Source organism: Miscanthus floridulus, chromosome 15 (genome assembly GCF_019320115.1).
Source record: "Miscanthus floridulus cultivar M001 chromosome 15, ASM1932011v1, whole genome shotgun sequence".
NCBI classification, from domain to species: Eukaryota; Viridiplantae; Streptophyta; class Magnoliopsida; order Poales; family Poaceae; genus Miscanthus; species Miscanthus floridulus.
The window spans coordinates 54,470,928-54,489,378 of NC_089594.1; the positions used below are offsets into that span (position 1 = coordinate 54,470,928).

The 18,451-nt window shown below is 42.3% G+C and overlaps 1 non-coding gene and 1 pseudogene across 1 annotated transcript; one reads left to right on the forward strand and one right to left on the reverse strand.

Moving 5' to 3' along the window:
* Positions 1-726: 726 nt before the first annotated feature.
* LOC136508697 (signaling mucin HKR1-like) lies at positions 727-3,022 on the reverse strand (annotated as a pseudogene).
* Positions 3,023-18,338: 15,316 nt separating this feature from the next.
* LOC136509790 (small nucleolar RNA R71) lies at positions 18,339-18,447 on the forward strand. Its single transcript, XR_010772530.1, has one exon. It is a non-coding gene; the product is annotated as a small nucleolar RNA R71 (small nucleolar RNA).
* Positions 18,448-18,451: the final 4 nt, after the last annotated feature.

Sequence of the window (18,451 nt, forward strand, 5' to 3'; positions counted from 1 at the left end):
TTCCTCCACTGTAACCCGTGCTTTTCCTTTGCCTATAAAAGGGAAAACAAGACGTCCCATGTAGGGGACTCGAACCCATCGAACCCCGAACCGATCAGAATACAGAAGCACATAGCCGGAAACCGACTGAGCTTTCGGCACCCGTTCGCTACTCTCACCAGAGACTTGGGACTTGTCCCTCTCTCGACCGTTTGTAACCCCTACTATGAACTTTTAGTGCAAGTAACATGAGCAATAACAACGAACTGGATGCACCAGTATAAACCTCGTGTCCTGTTAGCACACCATCTGAGCCAGATGCGCAATATTAGAAATTTACTTATGGGTGACGATTCGAAACACCGACGGTCCAAATCCAATCATATCTCTACCTATAATCAATCAATAAGATCAGTCGTAATTGTGGATGTACTGATCACTGAATGGTGACTGCAGTTGTATGAACACTTAGGGCCTCAATTCAACATAAATGGGACTGGGGAATGTGATGAAAATGAAATTATGAAAACCTTCAGACTCTTAGGCCTTGTATAATCAACCAGTCGAAGGCTTCAAAACAATCTGTTTTGAGTTTGCATTGTAGTCCTGATTGCACACTGCCAAAGACAGAACAACTGAACAAGTCCTAAAAAAACAATAAAGAACAACTGAATAAGCTATGGCAAGTTTGCATTGCATAGCATAAAGTCCTATGTTCAGAACCTAGAAATTTTATGTATATACGTATTGGGCGCAGGCAGAAACTTACATTCGTGTTCATACAGCTCAGGGGATATAAAATAGAAAAAAAAAATCCATATATAACATAGTCTTCTGCATTGCACATTATCCTTCCCAGAAGGAGGCAACTATTATTTACTTTATGGTTGTTTATTGTAAGAAGACCAAGTGCTTGGATCTTTACGAGAATGACTCATCAAAGGTGGAGGAGATGGCCCTGAAGAACCAGGAGGGAAGAAAGGTAACGGCGGAAACGTCCACGGGAACGACGGCGGCGGAGGCGGTGGTGGAGGTGGAGGAGGTGGCGGTGAATACAGTGATGGTAGCGGTGGGAAGTGCGGGAGAGGAGGCAGGTGTGGGAGTGGTGGCATAGGGAACGGGAATTCCGGCGGTGGCGGTGGCGGAGGCGATGGTATTGTAAAGATCGGCGGCAAATGAGGAAACGGGAACGACGGTGAAGGCGGAGGCGACGGTGGCGTCCATGGCCATGGTGGCAGTGGGAAAGGGAACGCCGGTGGTGGAGGCGACGGCGGGGTGAAGAACGGTATCGGTGGCAGCGGGAACGGGAACGCCGGCGGCGGCGGGGTGAAGAACGGTATGGGCGGGAACCACGGCCGCGGCGTGCAGAACGGGATAGGCGGCCACGGCCACGGCGGGCAGTAGAACAGGGACGTGTTCAGCGCCGCAGGCGACGCGCCGGCGCCACCGCCGTCGCACTGAGTTGGGCCCGGCTTGCTGGGGCGGTAGTAGAGCGAGTTGAGGCTGTAGAAGCAGGCGTTGGGCTCCTGGCTCGGGAAGGAGATGTGGCCGACGGTAGTGGTCACGGCCGGCACGTTGCACAGCGCGGAGGGGTTGTCCAGCACGGCCGCCCGGCAGAAGGACTCGGCGGCGGTCGCGCCAGGCGGGGCGCACTCGAAGCCGTCGATCGCCGGGATGTCCAGCTGGTAGGCGCCGTAGCTGTTGGTCACCTTCTCGGCCGTGATCTTGATCTCCTCCTTGGAATTCGAGTTCACTTTGATCATGCAGTCCAGCCGGACTTTTACACCTGAATGAAGAGAAGAAAAAGGAGGGCTGAAAAATTCAGAACATTGGACACAATAAAAGTAGGTTTAAGTCCGTGAACTGATCGATTCTTTATATTATATATCAGAATGGCTTCAGAAGTAGATTCATACAGAGATGCTAACTGCAGATGAGAAAAGCTGGTGATGCTTAGCGAAAATTTTGTAAGTGTTTAAGTTTGAATTCAAGCACGCCAAGAATTTGATAAGTACAGTTCAAAGTTGTGCTTCAACCCTGCTATAGTTAGAACTTAGAATACGCAATTGTAATTGTGTCAGTTTGGTGTTTCTGTGCCATGTAAGGCCCGTTCGTTTCACGAAGTAATGGCTCTCAGGAAAAATTCCCGCCGGAATTGCTAGTTAATTTATACAATATTAGCTGGAAAAATTCCTGGCCTCATCCACCCCTAACCGAAGGAGCCCTAATTGTGTCAGTAAACGTTCCTGGTTGGGCCGAATTTTCTTGTGTTATGGACTTTGATCCTTGAAGAAACGTTACCATTTTGATTTTGTTGATCCCTGCTACTATCATTAAATTAAGCAAATCGCGCATCCTAGCTGTGTTACCTTGTTGGGTTGTGAAACCAGGACAGGGCTTGCCAGTTGTTTTGCGTATGTTTCTTCAACAATTACTAGAAAGATGGAAAGGAAAATTCTTGCTGGCAGCAAAACAATGTGTTCATGTTCGCAGCAGGAAATTATGAAGCGTGGCAGCAGGAAAAAAGAGTGTATGTGCACAAGCAATTCGCAGACGCAGAGTATTGAAAGGATTGAAGTTCTGAAATATTGTCACATTTCTGAACGAAACATACAGTAATTGAATTCTGTAATTACAAGAAAGAACACGACACCCATTTGAAGGTATATTATGCTTCATCTCCCTAGATAAATGGGGCAGTGGAAATTGCAATGGACATGGGCAATCTGAAGGATGAAGTACCTGGCAAGAAGTAGCTGCTTTTGGAGAAGGAGCTGGAGGAGCAGGCGTCACAGAACACGGCGCCAACCACCATGAGGTTAGCGGCGGCGCCACCACCACCATCACCGCCCTGAGAGCTCTGGCCTTGCGCACTGCCAAGAAGAGCGGCAAAGAACACCAGGATCTCCAACGCGAGAGGCAGCCCCAGCTGCAGCTGGTTCTTCATGGCGCAGCAGCGCCTCCTCAGCTTCACACAGAGCTCGTGTGACAGCTGAGAGGAGGCTGATAGGCCTGAGCAGCTCCTGCTTTATATGCCAATTGCGCTAAGTACAGTAGCACGCCCATTTCAGCATTGTTAGCAGAGGCGGGAGTGTCAATATGCCAACCACAGCTCCCACGGATAGGTGGGCCCACTGAACATTGAGCAAGGGAAATGTGCGGCCGAGTAGTGGCATGGCATGGTGACGTCTGAAAGAGAGGATCAGGACACATCCCTCCAACTCACAAAGAAACAAGGGCATGTGAAGGGCATTCTGGACCCTTTTGCCGGCGCCGCAATTAACAAAGGGCGCCAACTCTGAATTTCGCAGGCATTCTGGGTGTCACGGGCTCGATTCTGGTGTTATGGAAGCATCACGGTTTTGGAGCGTACCTCTACATTCGTACAGTCGCAACCAACAGTTGGAAAAGAGAGAGCGGTCCAAGGACGGCTCGAGTTGATGCGTACTAGTGTGGTGGAAGAGCTGTGGAGGCTGCGTTTAGTTCAGAATTTGACTAGTATAGCATATTTATTTTTATTTGGTAATTATTGTTTAATCATGGACTAATTAAGCTTAAAACGTTCGTCACGCAATTTTTAATTAAACTGTACAATTAGTTTTTTTTTGTCTACACTTATGTTTTATGCACGTATCGCAAGATTCAATGTGATAGCTACTGTAACACTTTTTGGGAAAGTTTTTAGGAAAGGCCTTGTTTAGATTGCAAGTTTTTTCACTCTCTCTCCATCACATCAAATCTTTGGACACATGCATGGAGTATTAAATGTAGATAAAAAAATAATTAATTACACAGTTTAATTGTAAATTACGAGACGAGTCTTTTAAACCTAGTTAGGCTATGATTGAATAATAATTATCAAATACAAATAAAAATGCTATAGTGTCCAATACTAATTTCTAACCTCAATCTAAACCAGGCCTAAACAAGCACGGAGTTGCGATTGGGCAGGCAGAAGAGGTGGACGACAACACTGCGGGGGATTGCATTGCATGCAGAGTGAACACTGGTCATCCGTGACCTTGGCCCCTTGCGGGCTGTGGCCTGTGGCAGAGCGGCTTGTGGTTGTGGCTGTAAAATCAGGAGAGGCTGGATCGTCCGTACCCTGAAGGATCCATGGCGTCAGATGATTGGAAACGGTGGGTTGTACTTGCATTCGGTAAAAACTCGCCCACAGTTTCAGGCTACCGAGACATGGCCCATATACAGTATTACATTAACCACCTTACTAGTAGGTACATAACGTCGCAATATAATGTGCACCTGCTGTCTTCCCTTGTGACTTGGCGACGGCCGATTTAGTGTGGCCAAGATGGGTTTTCTCTCTGCCGTCGTCGGATGTGTTGTGTGAAGGCCCATGACGGTGAAGTCGGGCCAGCGATTTGGGTCGAGGCGGAGCTACTTTTGGTGTAGTCAGATCTATGGCTCGTGATACTCGAACTGCTTAGTGGTGGTACAGAATCGTCACGTGATAGCTTCTCCTTGGGCATTAGTGGCTTATTGTGAAGCTCGAGGGTGTGGTTATGCCATGGCCTTGTGTTAAGGTGAATGACTCTCAATGTGTTACTGGCAGACTGTTTTTTTTTTTTTTTACTTCTCATCTTAAGTACAGCTGTAGAATCTGTTCGGATACAGACACACACCACCATACACACCTCACACACACGGTATACGAATAAACCTACAACTATACCTAGACAACGAATGCAGCTGAGAGATCCTCGAAGAGCACCAGACTCCGAGTGTGGCGGGCACGTCACTTGACCACTGTGGCACATCTGCGCGAGAGGCAACTGAAATTATTTAGGGAACTACTGTTCCCGGTGAGACACCAGCGTCGAAGCCAGGCTTCGAACGCTGGCGGGCAGGACGCACACCAGCGATCCTTGCCATCTGAGCTACCGCTCAGTTCTCTACTGGCAGACTGTTTATGCATGTGGGTAGTGGGTAGGTGCTGACGAAAGCCTTGCCAGTGATTTTTCAACAACAACGACGCTTTTGAGGGCGTTGTTTTTCTTCCTAGAGGTGTTTTCATGGCACTCCATAGCCCTCATGTCTACTATTCTTCAGGTGAAAACCTTGTCTCAGGTTATGAGATGGATGACATCAGTGACTCTCATTGTTTCCCTCCTTGGAGGCATAACCTTAGATGTCCATCTTCACATGTCGCCTCCGAGATCCAACTTCACGCATCGTCCACCAGGAGGTTTATGTAACCCTAACCTCTTAAGTACTTGAGCTTCGATTTTGTGCAAGATATATGTTGTGCTTGTCGTCACTAAGGAAGGGTGGAAACCATGATGTTCGAATTCTGTAGCAAGTTTAGGTAGCTAAGTCAGATTAGGATGGGGACCTAAGTCTCATTCCTTTATTTTCACTACACCAGTCAATCACTGCCGGAGCATCGCTGTCGGTTGTGCTTGGGCCAATAGTACTACTAATTACTGCCGGTGGTAAGGTGAAGATCAAGAAAATTGGCGGGCGCTAAACAACTAGAAGTGATAGGTACCTGTTAACACCAAAATTTGGATCGATACATGGGACCCTGAGTTTCGGGATTTGTTGAGAAAAGCAGAAACATCTGTAGAATCGGCTAACTGAAACACTATTAGAATCGACTGAATTGTATGACGTCATCATCTTGAGAATGAGCTTTGCTGGTGGAAGATGGTTGTGATCAGAAGCGAAAAGACACGTCGGACTTTATAGAAGGAAAAGATTGGAGTCCAAGTTATCTTAATTTAGGATGTTTTTTCTACTTTTCCAAGTTTTGTAAGCTAGTCTTGTTCGACCATGACTCGTATTGAAGCCTCGGGTATAAATATCAAACCTCGGCTATTGTAAGGGACATCAATCAATCAATACAAACTAGTACCTTTACCTTTTGGCTTCATGCCAACCCTAGGAGTAGGAGTAGAGTAGTAGATCTTGGCGAGTTCTTTGGGCAAGCAGGGCTGCATCGGTTCGGTCGACCTCCGGTTTGTTTGTAAGTACCGTGACGACTTGTATTGTTACTTGTAAGGCTGCATCATTTCGGCCGACCTCTTACCGGTTAGTTATCGACTTTTACCAATATTTGTAAGGCTGCATCGGTTTAGCCGACCTCTTGGTATGAGTTAGTTATCAATTTTGCTATAGTCAAAATTCTCAATATTTGTTGAAAAAACACCCTTTATACGATTAAGATTGGGGTAGATCGGTCTTATATCATATTAATCCATCGTTTTACCAATATATTACGTTCAAATCTCGCTATGACGATGGGTTCAGTTAGATCGACTGTTCTGTCTCAATCTGGATCATGCATAGCAAGGGGTCAAAAGCATGTTTGAACTTAAGTAAGTCAACTAGTTAACAAGATTTGATCTATAGCTCGCTGTTATGGCTGCCTTGATCCGGTCGATCCCCCCTGATAGCATTGTAGATTTGAAATTGTTAACTAGTAGAGTTACTTACGGTCAAATATGACTCTTGACTACTTGCTATGCTTGCAACGCTATTTAGCGGATTGCCTGCGCTTTCACGTTCATGACGCGTATCCATGATGCTGTTGAAGTATGAGTAGGTTTGTTTGCTTTGAGGGTTTACTCTGTTATCATTATCACGACTGTCATCAATCCGGTCGAACCCCACTCTTAATGATGATAGGCTGGGTTTGATGAGCTCATAGATTTGCTTATATTAAACGGTTGATTGTTTACGTGTCATGAGTTATTTTTGTACACTTCGGCTATCTAGTCGATCCTCTGGGCTTTCACGCGTGTAATATGCTTTCACGATTCCATTGAGTGTGAATAGATTTGCTTACTTTGAGGATTTGACTTGTCCTTATCATCATAGTTGCCATCGATCTAGTCGAACCTCATTGTTGATGGTGATAGATTAGATTTGATAAGTTTGTAGATTTAATCATATTTAATGGATGAGTGTTTGCGCATTATGCGACAAAATAACTAGAATCGGCTAATTAGCCGATAGCGTATGCACTGCATGTATACTAGCTCCTATGGTGTGTTGTACTTGTTTTTGTCTTAATGAACTAGTATGATGATGATCGACCCGAATGCTCTCACATATAAATCATCCATTATGTTTCTACATGTTTCCATGATTATCGACTGATAAATACATATGATTAACACTCGATAGTTGCCGATAGCATCTATATTTTCTTATTTCATCATGAGCATGCTGGATATCGACTCTTTAGTCGATAGCCTTATTTCATTGGCTACTTAGCCGCAAATATGGATTTGTCTGAAGCAACACCATCATGTTCCGCCTTAAATTACTAATTGTCTTTCTCCTCATCAATTACAGGGTCAAATTGGCTAGCACAGCCCTGGGTCTTGGATTTGACCGGTCCTCTATTGAAAGCTCTAGTTTAGTTTTGGTGAATTGATGAAACCCTAGGTACTAACCTATGTGCTCTAAGTGAATATGAGATAGGTTAAGTATATTCCAAGTGGTGGAGCAAATGAAGATCATATAGATGGTGATGGCTATGGTGATGATCAAGTGCTCGGGCTTGGAAAAGAAGAAAGAGAAAAATAAAATAGGCTCAAGGCAAAGGTGAATTTGATAGGGACATTTTGTTTTGGCGATCGAGACACTTAGCGAGTGTGATCACATTTTGGATAGATAGTCGTACTATTAAGAGTAGTGAAACTCGTATCAAAATGTGGTTATCAAAGTGCCACTAGATGTTCTACTCATTGCATATGCATTTAGATTCTAGTGAGTGCTAACACCCTTAAAAATGTTTGTGAAAATATGCTAACACATGTGCATAAGGTGAAACACTTGGTGGTTGGTACATTTGACCAAGGGTGGTGAAGTTGGTGAAGAGAAGGTGTTGTTTTGCTCTGACCGGACGCTGGTCACGAACTGACCGGACGCGGTGGTGGTGCGTCCGATCAATTATAGTTGAGTTGGCGCGCTTGTGCTCTGTCTGGCTAATGATTGGACGCTGCACAGTGTTTGTGACCAGACGCGCAGGGCTTGTGTCCGGTCATAGGTGACATACGCTGACGTATGCGAGTGCGTTTGGCCAGAGGCGATCGGACGTAGGGGCGCGTCCGGTCATCGACGATCTAACGCGTCCGATCACAAAAAATCATCTCTGGATGCTTACTAGAAGTGATCTAACGCCGGGAAGCCACAGGGAGCAGCGTGTCTGGTCATGGCGTGGCCTTGGGGTGCGCGCATGGGATCTATTGCTGTTCGGGATGTCCGATCTTGCGACTGGCATGTCCGGTCGTCATTTAACCACGCGGGGAAGGCTGGTGACCATTGGGATAACACGACTGATGTTGAATCATGAGGACATGTGGATGGCATCCAGCGACTAGACATTGGAGGATGATCGTTCGATCAATTGGACCTGCGTGTCTGGTCGCCCCGTGTTTGCTAACAGTGGGGAGCCAAAGGCTCTATTTCAGTGGGGCCTTCTATTTAAGCCCCATGGACCGGCTCTTGATTACTCTCTTGGCCATTTGCATTGATATAACACCCATGTGAGTTTAGCCAAAGCCCTCCCACTTCATCTCCATCATTGATTCATCATCTTTGTGAGATTGGGAGTGAATCCAAGTGCATTGCTTGAGTGATTGCATTAGAGGCACTTGGTGATTGTGTTTCACTGTGGGTTTCACTTGTTACTCTTGGTGGTTCCTACCACCTAGATGGCTTAGTGCAGCGAGGATCATCGAGCGGAGGAAGGTGCTTGTCTCCAGCTCTGATCATGGTGATTGTGAGGAGTTCTTGACCTTTCCTCAGCAGGAGAGCCAAAAGGTACTCTAGTGGATTGCTCAGTGGCTTGTGTGATCCTCATCTTGTGATGGTTATGCGGCACCTGATTGTGGGTTAGGCATGTGATGCCTATAAGCATGTGAACCTCCAAGTGAGTGAATTGCCACAATGGGGACTAGCTTGCCGGTAAGCAAGTGAACCTTAGGTGAAAAATCTTGTGTCATCATTGTCTCTAAGGATTTCATTGGATTTTATTGTGATTGATTGACTTCATCTTGTGATTGGTTCATTCCTCGACATGGTGGTATAACTCACTTTCCCTCTCATGTATTTACTTCCCTAGTGTAGCTAAGCTCTTTAGTGTAACTAGTTTTGAGAGCTAGCTTGTGTCGGTCTAGTGTGGTTAGTGAGACTCTTTAGTTAGTCTTTGAGAGCTCACTAACTTAGTGTAGTGATATAGTCCTTTGTGTGCTTAGAGACTATAGTAACTAGAATTGTGATAGGCTGGCTTGCATTTTTAGTAGGCTAGTGCAAGAATTGCTTCGCCTCATATTTGTCTAACCACATTGCTTAGTGTTGTTGTAGAAATTTTTATAGGCTATTCACCCCCCAGTCTAGCCATTAGGACCTTTCAAGTGGTATCAGAGCCATGGTCACCATGATTTGAAGCTTAACAACCTTTGGTGTCAAAATGGCTCAAATCAACAACACCAAGAAGCCACCCCTAATTTGATGGCACAAATTATCCATATTGGAAGTCAAAGATGACCACATATATCAAGTCAATCAATAGAAAGGTGTGGAAGGTGGTGGAGACCAAAATTGAGATAGCCAATCTGGAGAATCCCACCGTAGCCGAAGAAGAGCTACTCCAAAACAATAACATTGCTCTTAGTGCCATTCATGATGCTATTGATGAGAGAACATTTGAGCAAATCAAGAACATTGAGATGGCTCATGAGGCTTGGAAGAAGTTGGAAGGAATTATTTGAGGGCACATAAGCAGGTGAAGGGTGCCAAGGCATACATTCTCAAGGAGAAATTTGCAAGCTTCAAGATGAAGGATGATGAGAGTGTGTCAGAGATGTTTCATAGGCTACAAGTGCTAGTCAATGATCTCAAAGCACTTGGTGAAGAAGTGAAGGACAATGACTTCTCTCATAAGTTCTTGAGATGCTTACCATCAAGATTTGGCATGTTGGTCACCTTGCTAGTGAGGACTAGTTTGGACATAATGACACCAAACCAACTGTTGGGAGATGCTGATGACCGATGACACATATAGAGATGATGATTAGAAGGAAGAAAAGAAGGAGAAGAAAGATGAGACGAAGGATGGGAAGAAGAAGAGTGTGGCATTCAAAGCCACATCATCATCAAAGGGCAAGGCCAAGCAAGATACATCAAGTAATGATGACGATTCAAGCTTTGATGATATGGATGATGAGAAGATGGCTCTCTTTGTGAAGAGATTTGGCAAGTTCATGGTGAAGAAGGGCTATCCTGCTAGAAGAAAGAAGTCTTCATCCAAAAACAAGGAAGAGTCAAGAAGGTGCTTCAAGTGTGGTAGCAAGGATCATCTTGTTGCTCAATGCCCCTACAACTAGTGAGAATGAAGATGAAGACAAGAAGGGCAAAAAGAAGTACAAGAAGGAAGAAGAAGGAGAAGAAGGACAAGATGACCATCAAGAAGAAGATGGGTGGTTCATATGTGGTCACTTGGGATAGGGATGCTTCCACAAGTGATGATGATGATAGTGATGATGACAAGACCACCAAGAAGAAGGCTCTTACAAGCATTGCCATTAATGAGAAGCCTTCCCTCTTTGACACTCCATCGACTTGCTTCATGGCTAAGGCCACTAAGGTACAAACTTATGATGATGGATGTGATGAGGAACATGATAATGAAAGTAAAAGTGATGATGATGATGAACCCACTAAAGATGAACTAATTGATATGTTAGAAGATGCTAAAGAACATTTTGACATTAAGAGAAGAGAATGCAAATACTTGCGTAAGGAACTAAAAGCCCTTAAGCAAGCCTTTGATGAGCTCAATGCATCTCATGAGAGGCTAGAGGAAGCCCATGAGAAGCTTGGCAAGGCTCACAAGATGATTGAAAAAGCTCATTCCTCTCTACTTCATGAGCAAAATGAGAAGGAGCATGTTGTAACATGCGACAAAGGCTTAACTTGTGACATAGTTGATGAATCTTTCTATAAGCCTATTGTTGTTGCTCCCGCTAACCTTTCATGTAGCTCATCATCCACTTCCACCTCACCTATGAGTGATGGTTTCACTTGTGATGCCTCACTAATGGTTGAGAATGAGACCTTAAAGAAGGAGGTCAATGAGCTCACTCGCGCCTTAGATAAAGCCTATGTTGGTGAGGACCACTTGATTATGTGTTTGGGTAGCCAAAGAGCTTCTCTCTATATAGAGGGATTGGGCTATACCCCCAAGAAAGGCAAGGTAGCATTTGCTCCTCACAAGATTAGTTTTATAAAGTACAATAGTCGGTTTTTGCACTAGTTGCAAGCAAGTTGATCACATAGAGCAAAAATGCATGAACAAGATATCACAAGCTAATGTGTCCTCAAATAAGCTTGATTCTTTCTATGTTCTTACTAAGGGTACCAATGGTGTTCATGCTAAGTTCATTGGGGAACCATGGATGGGCTGAAAGAAGAAAGCCATATAGGTACCAAAGAGCTTAGTAACTAACCTTCAAGGACCCAAGCAAGTTTGGGTACCTAAAAAGAATTGATCTTCTTTTGTAGGTCAATTACAAAGCTAGAGGAAGGCATTGGGTTCTTGATAGTAGGTGCACTCAACGCATGATCGGTGATGCAATAATGTTCAACTTAATGAACACCAATGATAGCAATGGTTATGATAGTATCACATTTTGTGACAATGGCAAAGGCAAGGTCTAAGGGCTTGGTAAGATTGCAATATCCAATGACATGAGAATTTCCAATGTGTTGCTAGTAGAGAGCTTGAACTTCAATTTGCTATCTATGGCTCAATTGTGTGATCTTGGATTCAAATGCATATTTAGGGTAGATGATGTAGAGATCATAAGTGTAGATGGATCTAATTTGATCTTCAAAGGCTTTAGATGTGAGAATCTATACTTGGTTGATTTCAATGCTAGTGAAGCTCAATTGCCAACATGCTTGTTCACTAAGTTTAGTATGGGTTGGTTATGGCATAGAAGGCTTGGTCATATTGGAATGAAACAATTGAATAGATTGGTTAAGCATGACTTGGTTAGAGGCTTGAAAGATGTTGTGTTTGAGAAGGATAAGCTTTGTAGCTCTTGTCAAGCCAGCAAACAAGTTGGAAACACCCATCCTATGAAAAGCATAATGAGCACTAGCATGGCATTTGAGTTGTTGCACATGGATTTGTTTAGGCCAACACAATACACTAGCATCGGTGGAAACAAATATGGCTTTGTGATAGTTGATGGCTATACTAGATACACTTGGGCATTCTTTCTAGTGGACAAGAGTGATGTGTTTGCAACATTCAAATCATTTGTCAAGGGCATTGACAATGAATTTGAAACAACCATCAAGAGAGTTAGAAGTGACAATGGTAGTGAGTTCAAGAACACAAGAATTGATGAGTTGTATGATGAATTTAGAATTAGACATGAATTCTCAGCCAAGTATACTCCACAATCAAATGGCCTTGTTGAGAGGATGAATTGAACCTTGATTGACATGGTAAGATCAATGTTGAGTGAGTACAATGTGAGTCAATCCTTTTGGGCCAAAGCTATCAACACGGCTTGCTATTGTAGCAACCGCTTGTATTGTCACCCATTGAAAGAGAAGACACCTTATGAGCTCTTGAATGGTAGAAAGCCCAACATTGCATATTTTTGGGTATTTGGTTGCAGATGCTACATATCGAAGAAAAGAACTAAATTGAGCAAGTTTGACAAGAAATGTGATGAAGGATTCTTGCTAGGTTACTCCACTACAAGCAAAACATATAGAGTTTGGAATTTGGCAAGTGGTACTCTTGAAGAAGTTCATGATGTGGAATTTCATGAAACCAAGGGTTCCTAGGATGAGATTGAAAACTTGGAAGATTGTTGCTATTTATTAACTTATCACTTGTTTAAGTAGCCACCTAATGTCATTGACATTTCTTAGCATCACTTTTATTAAGTTGTCATCCCTAGTGATGATGCCAGAAATGCTTGTTGGTACTACCTAGTGCCACCTCTAGAATGACACTAAGAAGAACTTTAGTATTTTATGTGACTAAGAAGAATGTATATATATGAAAGGAATCTGTAAGCGCACAGATAATTTTACCATTGTAGAATTTCACCGGGAGTATTCCAGATATCGTTATTTCTATTTTTACCACAAGGAAGGATAGTTGGAATATATTGATAAGTTATACATATGATGGAGAAATAAACCATAACCAATATTCTACTCACAACAGGGGTAAGTCAAGAGATAAATGTATATGAATGGTAAATGATAACTGATCATTAATCACTTAGAGTACTCCTTTCTATGGCATTAGCATGGCTAAGTAGAATATTAGAGGAATAATTCCTAAGTCATTCTTAATTACAAGTCAAAGCATACGTTGATTAGTGCAATTACACTTAGTAGTCATGGCTAAGATCAACTTCATATCTACACATAAGGGATATTACTAAGAAAGATTAAGAATAGGGCTTTTCTTCGTTCATAACTATATCCTACTTGTCCTATATTCGGGGAGTGGACTACAAAGGACTCAGTGGGAGTGTTATATCTGTGATCTACCACATGGCCTGGAATATAGGGTGCATCTATAGGTAAACAACATATAAGCACTATGCTTACACAATGTCGACCACTCACCCCTGGTATCTTGGAGTGAGCACTATATGAACTTATGATTGAACATGATGGTAATCTAACTATACTAAGCATGTAATCAAAGTAGACAATGAACATGATAACTAGGAACATGAATAATATTAAGAACAATGTCGAATAAATTGTAGCAAACATATGAATAATGAAAGATAGAAAAGAGGATACAAGAGGCTATACCAAACCACGCTCTTGACAAGATCTAGAATCCAAGCGAAGCTTGCCTTCCTCTAGACCTAGCCTAGCTAGCTATGCCCTAGAATATGGTGGAGCTCTGAGGATTAGGGTTTGTATCATCTTGACTGACTTGATCAGGGTTTTATGCCTATGGAAGGGGGTAGGGCTGGTATATATAGGCCGTAGCATCAATTCTGAAGCCCCCGGATCAAAATTGACTTGAAAGGACAGCGTAGATGCAAACCCTAAGGCGGTGGAGAACCGACATTCGAAGGAGACTAATAGTGGGGCCATAGGCCAGCCGGCCTACAGGTGGGGCCGGCCGGCCCCACCCAGCAGCCACTCGCCCTCTACCACGGTGTGGTGTCCTCTAAAGTCTTCTAAATCCTTCTGGTGTCCATCTTGTTGCAGATAAGCATGAATAACTCTGACATATAGATCCACCTTGATGGTTTTCTGAATAAACCCTACTGAAAACACAGATTCACCAAAACTCAGTGGAATTTGTTAGTTTAAACCCTAAGTCTATGTTGTGGATTACTTTCATGCCCTTATTCAAGTTACATTGACGATTTTTAATGTTTGTTAACTACCAGTCAACAAACTCCCTCGAGATTAACCTTTGCTCGCCCTTGAGCAATGCTAAACTCAGCAAATGGATTAGGAGTTGCATCAATGTTTTTACTCCTCAAAAGTACACATGCGTTCAAACAAGAATTCTCCTCATATTAGAATAAACTGAACTAACTTTGAAACTTACTCATATTACCTTTAACCATGGGGCTTCTTAGCCTTCACTTGGGTCTTGAGCAATTGAAAGACAGAATGATCAAGTCAAGCACTATGTTTCAAGTTCTTTGTTTAACCATTATTCTAGAGTTTTGATAAGTTTTCAAAATAAAACTCAGAGCTTCCATTGTATGACACTCAAATCTCTCAATATATGTGGTATTTTTGGATCCTTACCAAGGCAATAGTGATGTTATGCCTTTCTCTTCCTACAACTAAAGCTTATGTGGAGCTCATAGGATTGGAAAAAGCATGAAAGAGCATACTTGCAATACATATATTATAAAGTCAAACCTCGGATCCAAAGAGAGTTGAGTCATACAATCAAATCAAGATGTGCATGTGTATGGATGTATGATAGATATATATTGTGGCTAACCTAATTCTACTATGCTCCTTAAAAACACATCTCTCTTTTGAAACTGAGAAAAAACTTTGCTAGAAAACACGGGTTATCTTATTCATCTCTCTTTTTTTCTTTTATCTTCTTTTTTTAGGCGGGCATCTAAGTACCCATTGTTTTAGATATCTCAAACACTTGTCTATTTTTTAATTGTTTCTTCTTCTTCTTTTATATATATGAATAACTTTTGTATAGCACATTGTTTTTCATTTGCAACAAAACTTTTGAGAGATAGCAACAAGAACTTGGAGAATTTATTTGGGGGATGGAAAAACCTATCAAGCATGTTTTTGGTGTTTTCTCCCAGTGTAGGAGTAGAACATTTTTTTATGGATCTAAATGGAACGACATGTTTTTGCGCCTACCCCTAGTGTAGGAGTAGTGCATATGTGGGTGGTGTGTATGTGATCTTGATTTTAAGAGCCTGACAAATCTCTCATAAGGGTCAACAAAGCTTGACTAAAGTCAATGCAAAACAAGCAGCATATATGAGTGAAAGTTTTCCTAGCCAAAATAACATGTATGTCTCTTGTAGGAATTCAAGCTTTGTCATACATGAGCTCATCATGTAGAATTTTTATGTTTTTCAAAAGATAAATCTCCATAACTTTAGTATCGCTAGGAACATGATAAACAACAGCTCAAACCTTCTCATATCATATACGTCAATTACCTAGACTTAGATCAAGCATATGCTACCCATGAGTTTCAAGCTCAGAGTAAATTCTTATATCAAAACATTCTTATCCTAAACTCGAGAGAATTCAAGGCTGAAAACTAAGTACTTGAAAAGAATTACAACAGAGCAACTATTCATCATTTCCATTCAAGAGATTATCCTTAGAGTTCTTTTATTTATTCAACTCTTAAAAATCAAACTTAAAGAAAACTACACACCTTTTTTATTTTATTTTCATTTTTAAATCACACCATACTAATATATATATCTAACACAAAGATAAATATTTATTTTGTTTTTAGTTATGCATCTCTTTTTTTTAACTAGGAAAATGTAAAGCAAACTTAAGAATAATGAAAGGAAATAAATACTTAGCTAGATACATGGGGGATGCCCTTCCCCCAAGCTGGATGTTATCGTGGTCAATTGTTGAAGTTGAGTGATCCTTCTCAGAGCAGTCTTGTCAGCAGATGTCCTTCTTATTCATCAGGGTGAAGTGAGATGGATGCAGTTGGGTAAACTTGCTCTTGATCTTGTGCATCATCCTCTCAGCGAGGGTTTGGATTTTTGAGTCCTCCAGACAGGACTTCTCCAGTCTTGATCATTCCTTGGGTGCATCTATCGGTCCCAGAGATAGAAACCTTGATGGTTGCACCTCTTGTGATGGTGACTCTGATGATGACGCCACCTTTTCCTTCCACACTTGTTTGGTCTGTGGACTTGATTTTGGCGGAGTAGGTTCATTCTTCACAACTTCTACTCCTTCATCTTCATCCTTTTAGAGTTGATTCCTCCGGCATCGGGTTGATCGACGTCTCGTGTTGGAGTGGGTCTTCTTTGGCTGTTCATAAGTGGTATAACTATTGAAATAGCAACGTACCTTTCCTCCTAGAAATTGGAAGTGGACTTGTCTAGATCCGACGTAGATGGTCATGTTGGTGGTGTTGAGGAACTGGTCTTCTGAGGATGATGGGTATGTCTTCTTCTTCTCCCATGTCTAGAACCATGAAATCCGATAGGGGCATAGTGATCATGTATTCTTACCATGATATCTTTAGGTATTCTCTCCAGAAATCAGATTGATTGATCCACCATCTGCAATTGCATATATATAGGGAACAAAGGTTCATCACCAAATAAGTATTCATACATTACCTTGGACATTATGTTGACACCCTGACCCAATGTTGTAGAAGGTGTTGTGGAAAACTCTTTGTCCAATGGTACACTCGATCATGGGTACACCTGGGTCTTCCTTCTTGGTAAGGAATGGCGAAGTGAGGAGGTGGTCATACTCCGATCGAAGTGTGTTTATCATGTTGATTGATTCTTCTTGTGGCTACCTGACCTTGTTCTTCCTTGTTCTCCTGTTCTTCTTCTTCTTGGTCATTGTCGTCTCTTCGGACAAGTACGACTGTTTGTGGATGTCTAGGATATTGCAAGATATGATTCTTGAAAGTAATTTTCTTCTTCTTATCCCTGATTGTGAAATAGATCTTGGCACTAGTCCACATAGAAGATGGCTTTTGCGGTGCTTAGGAAAGGTCGGCCCAAAATAATGGGTGCCCTTATATCTCTACCTATTTCGAAAACCATAAAGTCTACGGGAACATACGATGACTATCCCACTCGAACAATGGTGTCTTCAAGAACTCCCTTGGGGTAGCAGAGTGATTGATCTACAAGCTACAAATGCATATTTGTGTACAACAAAGTATCTCCATTAATTTTATCATAAATTACCTTTGGCATGATGTTGATACTTGCTCCAAAGTCATAGATAGCTTCTTGGAAAATGTGAGGTCCAATGGCGATGGGGATGACATGTCTTCCTGAAATCACCTTTCTTTTTAGGCAAGGAATAGTCTATCCACCTTCCCATCGATGGTTGTATGTAGTAGTATGCTGCATTGTAATATATCAACAAGATTTACAGTTTCTAGATGTTCCGGTTGCCCTAGAATCTTACATTTGTCGGTTGGACGAACAGCGACCGCCAGCTGAGCTATTTATGATTCTATCATTTTATTAAAGCTATGCTAGTTTTTAATGGCAGAGGAGAAGCTATCCATTCTATTATTTATGTTTTCTAAAATTTTATCATTGGAAACTAGTTTTCTAGATAAGCCCTCCTATAATTTTAGCTTGGCTAGAAATTAACTCTCTCAAGGGTGGTTGATTATTGGAATTGTTGAAATTATTACCTTGATAGTTACCTTATTAGTTTGGCCTTTGTTGGTTTCATCCTTGATTCTGTTGAGGATGATAGTTGTTGTTGATGATGAAGTTCACATCCTCATAGGTTTTACGACAGTTGTTCCTTGAATGCCTAGTGTTTCCACACTCTTCTCATGTCATGTGGGAATCATAAATGTGCATGACTTCTTGCTTCTCATTGGCTCGGTCTTCAAGCTTCTTTATGAGTAGGTCCATCTTGGCAGACAACATGTCTACCACCTTGAGTTGATGCATACCTCCACCTCTCTTGTTAGTTTGAAGACATTCTTCATTCTAACCTTGGTTGGAGTCCATCTTTTCCACGAGAGCTGTTGCTTGTGCGATTGTAAGTGAAAGAATGCACCTCCAGCAGCGGCATCCATGTTCTCACAGGTGCTGTTTGTCAACCCGCGATATAAAGTCTGCATGAGTAGACAATCCTCCATCCCATGATGAGGACATTCTGAAATGTAGTCTTGAAAATGTTCCCATGCCTCAGGGACAGATTCATCATGTTGTTGCTAAAAACTTGAGATTCTCCCACGTAGAGCATTGAT